We start from the raw sequence: 14,002 nt of genomic DNA, 5'->3' as shown, positions 1-14,002 counted from the left end.
CAAGTGTCTACCCTCTGAAAATATGTTGATGAACTTCTTTTCTGCTCCTCTTCCAAGGAAGCAAGTGAGCAAGATAGGATCCGTCTCCTCAAGCTGTTAGTAACTAAAGGTCTTCAGGTCTCTAAGGAAATGACACCTTGCTCAAATTCAGGACACTTGATCTCAGATCAAGGAATCCTTTTAGAACCTAATAAGATTCACAGGGTCTCAGATTTCCCACAGACTGAAAAACAACTTCAAGGATTTTGGGGTCTTGCCAGATACTGTAGGAACTGGATACCTAACTTTTTCTTAATTGCCCAATATCTTTATGCATTGCTCAAAGCTGAAAGACCAGATCTCTTAGAGGGGGAGGAAAACACATTTTACGGCTTTCCAGAACCTGAAAAGCAGACTTCTCAGTCTCTACTTTAGGACATCCTAATTACCAGCTTCTTATTTTCCTCTTTGTATAGGAAGGGGAAAAGAATGCCCTAGAAGTGCTTATTAAAAGGCACACAGGTCAACATTGACCCCTTGGCTATTGCAGTCAACAATTAGACCCTGTAACCAGAGGTTTTCCCGCATGCCTGAGAGCTATTTCAGTGGCAGCAACCCTTGCAAAATCAACTGAGCAAACAGTTATGGGCTGTCCACTCATCATCTGTATTCCCCATGTGATATAAGCCTGGCTCAAGTCTCATCACCATAAACACCTTTCTGCAAGCCAGCTTACTGCATATGAAATATGGTTGCTGACTTCTCTTCACATAACCCTTTCCCACTGCAACAACTTGAACCCTGCAAGCCTGTCCCTTTACCTACTCACCAAACTCCTCATGACTGTTTGACTCAGCAGTTATTAATCCTTAGAGCTGACTTACAAGAAACTACTATTGCTATTGCAGAGATTGCATGATTTATGGATGTTTCTTATTTGAAAAATGGCAAAGGCGAATATTGTGCTGGGTATGCAGTCACCTCCTCCTTTGAAGCTATCGAGGCAGCCCTGCTGATGACTGCTACTTCATCCCAGCACACAAAATTCTATACTTTAACAACAGCGTGCATGCTAGCAGAAGGCAAAACTGCGAATATCTATTCAGATAATCACTCTGTCTTTGGGGGTAGTTCGTGACTTTGGCATGCTTTGGAAAGTGAAGGGAGCAGGGGGAAACTAGATCAAGAATGGAAATTGGGAAGATTCAATTTCCGTTTGTTCTAGCCATCGTTTAGGTGTTTGGGCATTCAAAATTAAATTCAGCTGACTTCTGAATTAGCTGACTTCTGAGTAAAGATCTGAAGGAAGTCAGAGGAAAACCTTCGACTCTGACAGCTGCAAGGGGAGAAAAGTTTTCTGTTTCACCCAGTCATTCCCAGAGGACAATTCAGATATAAAGAACACAGGTAAATAAGGAGTAGCTACAGTTTTATAAAGTCCTTAATGTTGCTAGCATATTATTTTCACATTTTTCTATATGTTAAGCATTTATTTTTTTATTTAGTTAATTTATTTTTTAATTGAAGGATAATTGCTTTATAGATTTTTGCTATTTTCTGTCAAACCTCAACATGAATCAGCCATAGGCATACATATAACCCCTTCCTTTTATTTAAATAAGGTTTGTATTGGTCAGAAAACACTGAGTGAGTGTATCTGAAGCTCTAGGAATTGTAGAAGTTTCATATGGTGGATATATGGTTTTTATTGTTTTGAAAGTGCACTCAATAGGATGCTGTGAAATACAGTTGTATTTGTTTTTCCTTTTGGTTTTCTCAGTTGCAAAAAATTGATATTAATAAACACTCCAGTCAGCAATTTAATTTTTCTCTCTTAAAACACCAAATTTCCCCTCTTCCTTAACTCTTTTTGTTAACTTTGTAAACAAATATTCTGAATGTTGGGAGGATACAGGAACATTCTCTAATAAGCATGTATCTCCTCAATTTGGCCAGAAGAGGGCACTAAAGAGCTTCTGCGCGGTTTAATCCCAAAGGGCTGGGTGGAGCCTGAAGCATTCCTTTAGCCCCGCCGGCTCCAGCCCTGACTCAGTAGGAGGCTACACACCAGTTTCCTAAAGGACAAGCTCAGACACATTTCTTTAAAGTCTAACATTTCTTTCGCCTCAAATGTGATGTCTGTTAAATCTTCAAACTTTGGCAATGAGTGCTTACTCCCTGATAACTTGTTTTGTGTTCTGCTGTTGCTTTAGCTCTTTTTGAGGTAAATACAGGATTTTAATTTCGTTTTACATAAACCACCCAAAGGAAGAGAAGCACCAGACATGTTTCAGGGCACACGCATTCCACTAAAGAGAGGCAGTGTGGGCTATGGACAAAGCACAGCCCGAAGCCGCTGACTCCAGCTCCTCTGGTGGAGCTAGTGGCCCAAATGTGCCTTGACACCCATCAGAAGCCTTACACTTCAATCTTGACAATAAAGGACACTAAGAAAGACAATAGCTAATTAGCCTACGTTTTGAAGAGTGCACAGATCTCTAATAGTAGAGCAAATATATTTAAAATGGATAGTGACCAACGTAAGAAAGGCACCCTTAACTACTGTGGATGAAAGTAGAAATTGTTAAAGACTTTTAGGAAGGCAATTTGGCAAAACTTTTCAAAATCTTAAATGTGCTTAACTTTAACCCAGTAATTCCATCTTTAGAAATCAATTCCCTTGTGTAGGTGCACAAAGATGTTATACATAATGATTATAATGATTATGTGCCATAGCAAGTGCTAAAGCTGAAACTCCAGTACTTTGGCCACCTCATGCGAAGAGTTGACTCATTGGAAAAGACTCTGATGCTGGGAGGGATTGGGGGCAGGAGGAGAAAGGGACAACAGAGGATGAGATGGCTGGATGGCATCACTGACTCGACAGATGTGAGTCTGAGTGAACTCTGGGAGTTGGTGATGGACAGGGAGGCCTGGCGTGCTGCGATTCATGGGGTCGCAAAGAGTCGGACATGACTGAGCGACTGATCTGATCTGATCTGATGTGCCATATATGGGAGAAGGCAATGGCACCCCACTCCAGTACTCTTACCTGGAAAATCCCATGAATGGAGGAGCCTGGTAGGCTGCAGTCCATGGGGTCACTAAGAGTCAAACACGACTGAGCGACTTCACTTTCACTTTCCACTTTCATGCATTGGAGAAGGAAATGGCAACCCACTCCAGTGTTCTTGCCTGGAGAATCCCAGGGACGGGGGAGGCTGGTGGGCTGTCGTCTATGGGGTCGCACAGAGTGGGACAAGACTGACGCGACTTAGCAGTAGCATGTGCCATATATAGTTGAAGAACTCTATTTATGCTGATTGGTTTATTTCTAAAATCCATATTCTCCACTTTACTGTTGAGGAAACTGAGGCACAGAAAGGTTAAGTAACCGATATGAAGTGAAGAAGCCAGGATTCAAATGCACACAGTCTTAAGTCCAAAGTTCATGCTCTTAATTGCTACAGCCTGCAGTACGTTATTTACTATTGCAGTGTTTATAATAGCATAAAACTGGAAACAACCTACATCTGTTGCTGGTGGTGTAAATAACCAATGGTAACACCCAATTTACCAAAATAAAGCCAATTTGAATATGCTGACTCAGAAAGGGCCCCAAAAATATATTGTAGAGAAATGGGAAAAAAGGATAAGAAGCAGTTCTCAGAATAATACAGATAATATCCCATTTATGGGTTTTTAAATTGCAAATTTATATTTGGACATATATAAAAACATTAGTAAAGGGATGGAAGGACCTAAAGACATCAAACTATACTCGCTGTCACCTTTGGGGAGGAGAATGGTACTGGGGATGGGAGCGGTTGTAAAATGGAAACTTTATCTTCTACCCCATATAATTCTGTATTACTTAAATGTTTTAAAAAAATATATGTATGTACTACAGTAACACCCTTTCAAAGAGAGAAAATGGTATAGAGTAAAAATAGAAATGAATATTAGCAAGCAGTCCAATCAACCCCTTCACATCACAAATGAGGAAACTGAGGTATTAGGAAGTTAAAATGGAGTGTGTATTGTTGTACGTATGATAGCTGAACTAAGCTAGAGCCTGCCAGCCTGACTCCTGCCCCAGGCTTCTTTGTGTTATACTGTTTTGTCTTTCCCTGGTGAAACAGCTGGAAATGAGTCATGCACCATCTTAATGTGATTTCACAGTTACACTTTATCTCAGAGATTCATAATTATGTGGGCTTTAGAAAGTTTTGGAAGGATATATAATGTCAGTTATTCGATCAACTAATATTTATTAAATCAGATAATTAGACATTAATAATTAGGTGCTAACTGCTGTGTGCCAGGTACTGTGCTATATATAACAGTAGCCCAAATAAACACAGCTGTTGCCCTGAAGGATGTTGAGTGTTTATCACATTGTTGCTGTTTACTTGGGGAGTCCTGTCTGACTCTTCTGCTACTCCATGAACTGTAGCCCTCAGGCTCCTCTGTCCATGGGATTTCCCAGGCAAGAATGCTGGAGTGGGCTGCCATTTCCTTCTCCAGGGGATCTTCCTGACCCAGGGATGGAACCCACACCTCCTGCCTAGCAGGCAGATTCTTTACCGCTGAGCCACCAGGGAAGCCTGTTTACCACATTACCATATATGAAACAAACAAACAAACAAACAAAACCCTTGAAGCTGTATATGCAGAAAAAAATCCACAAACATGTTAAGAGCATTATCTTAGGGATTTGGGGGTGGGTGGATTATGTGGTTCTTTACATAGTTCCATGTTTTCTTTTTCTTAAAAGTTTTCAATTTGCATGTATTTCTGTCATAATAAAAATATATTTTAAAGAATCAAATAGTAGCTCTTTGTCTAAGTTTTGAAGAGTATTGAATCATATGAAAAGAGAAGAAGGCCTTTGTACTAGAGGAAATAAAATGTTTCCTAGGGGGACAAAAAGACGGGCTAGCTCTTCTACTCCTGACTTTAAACTGTCTATGGAATTCCCAGAGTAAAGGCTTCCCAGAGGGCATAGAATGGAGGTGGGAGACATCTTTTGTCACATTATTAAGGAACATCAAGCATAAACTTCAAAGGAAAGGGCACCGGGAGCCAGTTCAGTTAGGCCTCAGGCTCTGGCAAAAGACTGCTCAGCTCAGCCCCTCTCAAGCTAGGCCATTTTGAGAAGCGTTATTGGCCTTTCTGAACTTGGGTTTCTCCATCTGTAAATGGGAACAAATATAGAAATGGTATCACTGGGGGACTTCCCTGGTGGTATAATGGCTAAGCCTCTGAGCTCCCAACCCCAGGGCCCTGGGTTTGATCCCTGGTCAGGGAACTAGATTCCACCTGACACGGCTGAGAGTTCGCACGCCCATGCAACTAAAAAAAGATCTCCCATGCCACAAGCTGGTACAGCCAAATGAATAAAAATCAATATTAGGAAAAGAAATCACCTCCTTGGGTATTTATAAGAATTACATGAGATGATGTTTGTAAGAAGCTCAAAGCCATGGCTGACACACAGTTGTGCTTAGTGGATGTTACTTGCTGCCGAGTTCAGCAGCAGGATCTTATTCTCACTTCCCTGACCACCCCCCTGACTCCCACCCCCCGCAACACACAGTCCACACACACATACAGACCCTCACACTAAAACACACAGACTGCAGCACAGAAAAAATGTCATCAGTGCAGTTTTAGACTGTCATACACATTAACTCCTATACTTAACTGTCAGACTAGAAAGAGAATCACGCTGAATGTCAAAAAACAATAAAAGAGAATGATACATTAGGAAAAAACTTCACATTACTGTTTAGGCTTCCTCTGTGTTCATAGAAAACGTGATAATATTTTACAATATTCATTGCTTCATTTTCCAAATCCCTTAAAAATAACGAGTAATGAAAAGACTCTGAAGAAAACCGGCCATATGGTAAGGCAAGAAGGCTTAACCCTGACTGCTGGGACTCCCAGATGAGCAAAGGTGTGGGTGCTCCCCTGACACGTGACCAGCAGAACTATTCAACTTGAAGAGACCCCGTGCCCTTGGACAATGAGGACGTCCAGGGCCCCTCTGGTGACTTAACCCTTATTCATCATCCAGCACCAGACGTTGGTGCTCCAGCACTTTGATGCTTTGAAGAACCATTTGTCAAATACACCAATGCTATTTGTGTAATTATACAGCCTCTGTATAATTTTGAAGGAAAGTAAAGCTATTCAGTAAGCCTCCAGGGAAATCATAAGATTTTCAACGTGTAGCCCTACTACTGAGATCTCTCTTACAACCACAAAGGGATCCAGTCTGAATACAGAGCCAGTACCAATAAAAGCAGAAAGAAAGAAAACCAGAGCCCTGAATCAACCATGCTTGAAATTTGTAACTACCTCTGGTCTCTTCAGTTATATGAGCCAATAAATTCTCATGCTTTAAAAAAAAAAATTACCAATAATGGATAAACAGTGGTAAAACAGGTAAAACAAGTGAGTTTCCTATTCTGGTTTTGAGTCATAGAACCAGATTTTTTTTCTCCCAGTTTTACTGAACTGTAATTGACATACGACACTGTAAGTTTAAAGGTGTACAGCATAATGATTTGACTTACATATATCATGAAATGACTATCATCACAGTAAGTTTAGTGAACATCTATCATTTCATGTAGATACAGAACAAGAAACAGTTTTTGTTTTATTTTTCTGTAATGAGAATTCTTGCAGTTTACTCTTAACTTTCGTATATAACATACAGCAGTGTTATCTTATTTATCTTACAACTGGAAGTTTGTACCTTTTACCTTCATCCTCCCCTTCCCCGTGCTTCTGGTAACCACAAGTCTGATCTCTTTTCCTATGCTTGTTTGTTTGTTTTGAAGTATAATTGATCTACAACACTATGTTAGTCCTTATAACACAACATAATGATTTGATATTTCTGTCCACTTCAAAATGATCACCATGATAAGTCTAGCTATGATCCATCAGCATACAAAGATATTGCATAGGTCCTGGCTACATTCTCCACACTGTACATTTCATACTCATGACTCACTTATTTTGCAACTAGAAGTTTGTGCCTCTTAATTTCCCTCACCCATTTCTTTCCTCTCTCCACCTTCCTTCTCTGTAGCAACTGCTTGTTTTCTGTGTGTTCTCTGAATCTGTACCTCTGTTTCTACTTGTTATGTTTGTTCATTGGTTTTATGTTTTAGATTCCACATACAAGTGAAATCATATGGTATTTGTCTTTCTCTGTCTGACTTATTTCACTCAGCATAATGTCTTCCAAGTCCATTCACATAGCTGCAAATGAAAAATTTCTTTCCTTTTCATGGCTGAGTAATATTCCTATGCGTATTGTTCCTATACAATATTCATATGAAGACCCAGCACAGCCAAAAATAAATAAATAAATTTAATTAAATAAAAAAATATACACTTTGGTGTGACCAAGTCCATGCTCCATAAATTCGGCTCTATGACAGATGCACATGTGTACATATATACATGTGTGTTTGTATACACACATGTATTTATTGATTAATTAATAATTATTTTCGGCTGTGCTGGGTCTTCATAGCTGCAGGTAGGCTTCCTCTAGTTGCGGCGAGCGGGGGCTACTGTTCCTTGTGGCGTGTGGGATCCTCACTATGTGGCTTCTCTTGTTGTGGAGGATGGGCTCTAGGGGGACTGGGCTTCAGTGGTTGTGGCACATGGGCTTGGTTGCCCTGCAGTGTGTGGGATCCTCTTGGACCCAGGATCGAACTGGTGTCCCCTGCATTGCAGAGCGGACTCTTAACCACCACCAGATCACCAGGGAAGCCCCCAAACTCTTAACAGTAGTATATTTGCTCCCTAACACTAGGAATTACAAATCCTACGTCCTTTGGAATACTTTTCAATTTGGATTCATCTCATATGTATTAAAAGTCTAAGCCATAAGCATGTTTTACTGAGGGACATTTTCTAAGTCAACTTGCTAGTTGCAGGTTTGGAAGGCTCACCAAGTGGAACAACTGCTGCTGGGTGAGAGGTACCAGAGCGCTGGGTGGCCTGGGACTCCAGGCAGATGTGGGCTGACGGAGCGACTTAGAGTCCAAGGGAAGTCCGTGAAGAAGCACTGTCCCAGAGAGTCATCTAGCCGTCTTTCTTCTGCATTTGTTGCTGGAGGAAATATACCAAACACTAAGGCAAGGGGGAACGCGGTACGTTTTAGATAAGGAATGCTTGACCTAAGCCAGGATTTCTCCATTTCCTTCTCTTTGCCCCCAGAGAGAGTAAGAGGGAAAAAATGTGTGAGTGTAGAGGTGAGTGGAAGTGTGGTCACGTCTTTGCCTTATAAATGCTGAAAATGTGAATCATTGAATATCTTGTGCTGGCTTCTGCCTGTTCAGATAACAAAAACCATCTTCAGGCAGCCCAGGGAAGAATACAGTAGTGGGGATCTGGAAAACTGAGCAAGCCCAGTTCAAAGCATTTCCAGTTTGACTTATAACTGTAATTCATTTTATCTTGTAGCCTTGAAAAGTTAATATCTTTCAAAGAACTTAGAGTGAGAGGGTAACTAATGAAGGAGAGAAAAGAATGGAATGATCTGGGGTAGAATGACTTGGCATGGGCTGGAGCCCCACCTCACCCCATATACAAAACAACTGAAGATTCCATTCCATTCATAATCCAGTGCATATTCCCAGCCTGAAATTAAAAGACATTTGCTCCTTGGCAGGAAAGCTATGACAAATTTAGACACTGTATTAAAAAGCAAAAACATCACTTTGCTCACAAAGGCCCATACAGTCAAAGCTATGGTTTTTCTATTAGTCATGTATGGATGTGAGAGTTGGATCATGAGGAAGACTGAGCACCAAAGAACTGATGCTTTTGAACTGTGTTGCTGGAGAAGACTCTTGAGAGTCCCTTGACTGCAAGGACATCAAACCAGTCAATCCTAAAGGAGATCAACCCTGAATATTCATTGGAAGGACTGATGCTGAAGCTGAAGCTCTAGTACTCTGATGTGAAGAGATGACTCATTGGAAAAGGCCCCGATGCTGGGAAAGATTGAAGGCAGGAGGAGAAGGGGGTGGCAGAGTATGAGATGATTAGATAGCATCACAGACTCAATGGACATGAATCTGAGCAAACTCTAGGAGATAGTGAAGGACAGAGAAGTCTGGCATGTTGCAGTCCATGGGGTCACAAAGAGTCAGACACAACTTGAACAGAAAGTATTCTTGCCTGGACAGGAGAGTATCCTGCCTGGACAGAGTTCCATGGACAGGAGAGCCTGGTGGGGTCAGACACGACTGAGAACAGACACAGCATCCTCTTTTGCAGCCCTATCAGTCTGTGGGTTACATACCATAACATTCATGTGCTTTAAGCCAATATCTTTTAAAAACTTCTTTTAATAAACTGCTTAAATATCCGAAGTCAGTTTCTGTTTCTGTTATTTGTAACTAAAAACTGATTGAGCTTTTTACAATCATGAAATGATTAGAGCATTTTCTTTGGGATATTTTATTGCCATTTTTATTATCGTAATTAAATCATGCATGAGTCTGTCTTACATTGTTGTTCAATTGCATTTCTTTGACACACTTTGTAACACCCATGATATATTTAAAAATTAAGGAATATCATAAAGATGGCATAAGTCAACATTAAAGTAGACTCTCTTTTAAGGACCTCCACCTAACTGACCTACCTGATGACCACAGCAGTAAGTCTTAGGGTGAGGTGGCAGCTCTATTATGTTTGAGGTGTTTGTTTTTCAGATTTAAAAACATTTTTTCTGGCCACACTGCCCAGCTTGTGGGATCTTAGTTCCCTGACTCAGGCCCTCGGCAGAGTAAGCACAGAACCCTAACCACTGGACCACCACGGAATCTATACTGTTCTCAGACCTTTTAATGTCAGTTAAACTTTTTATTGTTTAACCTATATCTAATTTGACAACTTAGGCTTCCCAGGTGGCTCAGTGATAAAGAACCTGCCTGCCAATGCAGGAGACAAGGGTTCGATCCCTGGGTTGGGAAGATCCCCTGGAGAAGGAAATGGCAACCCACCCCAGTATTTTTCCCTAGGAAATCCCATGGACAGAGGAGCCTGGTTGGCTATAGTCCACGGGGTCACAAAAGAGTCAGACATGACTCAGCGACTAAGCAACAACAAAATTTGACAAGTTGAAGTGATTCGATCTTATTGCAAGTTTCCAGTGCATCCAACTTACTTTTCACAGAAGCAATTTTCTTTCTTTTCGTTCTTGTATTTTTTGATTTGGGTAACTTAAAAATTAAATTATGTACTTAAACACAGATGGAAATGTCAGAGTGAAATGTTACCAATCAGAAAACCCATTTTTGGAGGCTGCTCCTATCTAATATCTTTGTGATATCACGTTAGGTATATCTGACACTATGTCAGTGTCAGAAACTGGATTGCTCCACGGACATATCTTGCTTATTAACAGAAGGGAAACTGAAGGCCAACTTAGGAGCCTAAAGCCATTTGAGACTTCAATTGAAAATTGACAGGTGAAACAGAGGAACAAACAGTCTCACCCAATTGAAGAATCTGGTATAATATCTAAATGATAACAAAATTAAATCAGAAATGACAAGCTCCTGGGTTTTTCTGTTGTCTTTTCTTTTCTTGTTTTTGAATCTGAGGTCTCAGGTCTTAAACATTAAATCAATTTATCTAGAAATCTTGTGTAAAAATGGACTGGGATTTTACAGTAAAACAGTAAGATATGGACAGTATTTTCAAAAGGTATTTTAAAGATAAATCTAATCATGCCTTTTCGGCATTCAAAACTCAACCTAAATCCCACCACGCAAAGCTATACTGCAAGAAACAAAGGTCCAGAGCCTAAGAGAGATAGAGGAAATGAATACTCTCTGGAAGTTCTTCTAGCCAGAAATAAACGTGGCCAAACAATGGAGCATGGTTGTGGTATTTTTCAGATATGAGCTAAATTCAGTGTGGTGTGTTACCACACACAATTCGCTCCGCATGAAATGTCCCAGCTCACAAGGAGGTGTGGGGAGGATCCCCAGTTTACTTTACCTGCCACCGTAAAGTTTAGAGGAAGATCCAGTTTGGAAGTTATTTTTCCCATTCTAAGGTTTACTTTTGGTTTCTAAGGACTCCATGCTTCTCAGGGCATCGAGGCCATGAACAGTTTGGTTTTCACTGTAAAGTTACAATAAATAATGTTGGTGGTTTTTAGAATGACATAGAATAAAGTTGCCTTTGTCAGCAAGCTGTTAGAAATAGACTGTTGATTAACCCCTGCAGAAGCTCTGATGTTTAAACTTCTTGAAGTAAACATTTGCAGGTCACAGCGGCATCTCGGTAGGTTTGACATATCACTTCAGGTGGAGAGGTGTTAAAAGTGTTCATGGTAAACTACACATTTGATCGATGTATCTGTTCCACATGTTTGATCTGAAAGTGAATTAAACTTATCAATGAAACCCTTCTCTCAGATTCTAAACTATAAATTCAAAACAATTTCAAGAAAAATATTTACTACTTTACAATTTTAATATGAAACCATGATTTCTGAAATTGTGTGCAGGTGAAAACTACGAAATCTAACAAGTTTTAAAAACATTTTAAGTTTGTTGGCTAAATTTCTAGAACCATGGTAGCAGTTGAAACATTCTAGTAGTTGTTAGATTTCTGGAAATAATTACCTGCAAGGAGATTAACACCTCTCAACTCGTTAGTGACCTAGGTCTTCTACCCTATTGTTCTTTGATAAAGGGGCTATTCATTCATCAAGCTGGACCCACCCAACCAAACAAAGAGACTCTAGGTGGCTGTTCAGGTGGACTCCAGGTCAAGAAAAAGGATTGCTCATTTCCTCAAGACAGAACTTTTGATCAGTGCTGTGTGGCTAAGCTAAAAAGTTTGATGGGATTTTAAACAAGGTTTTAATGGCATTTCGGAAGCCACCACCAAATACCCTCCGCTAAGGAAGCCAAGTATTGACATAGATGGAGTCAGACAGGAATTTATTCAGGAAATTACTACAATATGCATAGAATTCTTTTGGCATCTATTGTCAAGGTTGATGAATATTTTACAAATAAATTATTCACTTTGGCAAACCTGAGGATGTGATATGGGTCTTATTCACAACTGTCAAGCTTTAGTAACTTGACATGACAAAACTTGACAACTTTTGTCAACTTGACAACTTGACAAAATGGGGTTGAGCTTGCAAGATGCTGGGGTACAACAGACAAAAAAGACTAACAAAGCTCTTATTCCCCTGGACCTCATAGTCCTGTGGTGGAGACAGACTGTAAACATCTTTTTACAATATATTTGTGCAAACTGTGATTCGTGTTTTAAAGGAACCAGGGCGCTGAGAAGAAGATAGCGGAGTGGAACTAATTAAATAGAGAAGTCAGCAAAGTCTTCTCTAACTTGGGATTTTTTTTTTTCTTCTGTTTTTTAAATTAAAGTATAACTAAGGTACAACACCTGTAACTTACAGGTGTACAATATAGATTCACAAGTTTTAAAGGTTATACTCCATTTATTCCCTGGAGAAGGAAATGCAACCTACTCAAGTATTCTTGCCTGGGAATCCCATGGACAGAGGAGCCTGGTGGGCTACAGTCGCAAAAGAGTTGGATATGACGGAGTGACTAACTGACATCAACAACAACATATTCCGTTTATAGTTATAAAATATTGACTATATTCCCTGTATTGTACAATATATCCTTGTAACTTGTTTTATACATAATTGTGTCTCTTAGTCCCCTACCCCTAAATTGCCCCCCTCCACATTGTTAACCACTAGTTTGTTCTCCATATCTGTGAGTCTGCTTATTTTTTTTGTTATATTCATTACTTTGTTGTGTTTTATAGATGCTACATATAACTGAGATCATACAGTATTTGTCTTTCTCTGTCTGACTTATATCACCTAGAATAATGCCTTCCAAGTCTATCCATGTATCTGCAAATGGTACCTTTTCATTCTTTTTTTATGAATGAGTAGTATTCCACTAGAGATACACCACATCTGCTTTATCTGCTGATGGACACCTGGGCTGTTTCCATGTCTTGGCAATTGTAAATAACGCTGCTATGAACATTGCAGGTATATGTATCTTTTCAAGTTAGTGTTTTTGTTTTTCCTGGATGTATACCCAGGAGTGCGTTTGCTGGGTCATATGGTAGTTCTGTTTTTAGTTTTTTGAGAAACCTCCATACCGTTTCCACAGTGGCTGTGCCGATTTATATTCCCATCAACAGCGTATGAGGGTTCCCTTCTCTCCACATCCTCACCAACACTTGTTATTTGTGTTCTTTTCGAAGCCATTCTGAGTTGGGGACTTTTAAACTGAGACCCCAATGATCAAAAGAAGTCCTTCACGGGAAATCCAAGAGGCACAAGGCTTGTAGAGGCAATGTAAGTGCAAAGACCCTACAAGGCAAGTCTTAGCATGTTGTAAAAAAAACTGACAGAGGCCTGTGTGACTGAAGCATCTGGACCAGCTGCGGTAGGAAGAATAAACTGAAGGATTATAAGAACAGCAGTGTTTATGATCAGTTATGGTATTGCAGAAGCACAGCTGAAGATGAAAGTGGTTCAGGTAGGGTAGGGGCAATAAAGGTAGAGAAGCAGGTTCAGATTCAGGATGTATTTACAGGTAGAGTCCACAGTTCATAGTGATGGATTAGATGGGTGGGGATGAAGGACAGGGAAGCATCAGGAGTCAGACCCAGGTTTCTGGCTGTAGCAACTGAAAGACTAGTATCCTGTTTACTAGGATGAGGGAGTCTGCGTAGACTAGGATATATGGAGAAAAATTTATACGTTCACTTCAAATATGCTAAATTTGAGAAGACTCTGAGTCATCTGAACAGTTAATCATACAACTAGAGTTCAGAGAGGAAAGCTGAGGACCAAAAAAATCAGTGTCTAAAACAAATAACTGGCATTTAAAGTCATAGAAATGGATGCGTTCACCTAGAGAAATATGGGTAGAGAGTGAAAAAAGAAAGGGCTCAGGAA

Source organism: Bison bison, unplaced genomic scaffold (assembly GCF_000754665.1).
Source record: "Bison bison bison isolate TAMUID 2011002044 unplaced genomic scaffold, Bison_UMD1.0 scf7180017864322, whole genome shotgun sequence".
NCBI lineage: Eukaryota > Metazoa > Chordata > Mammalia > Artiodactyla > Bovidae > Bison > Bison bison.
Note: the sequence above shows the minus strand (reverse complement) of the source record.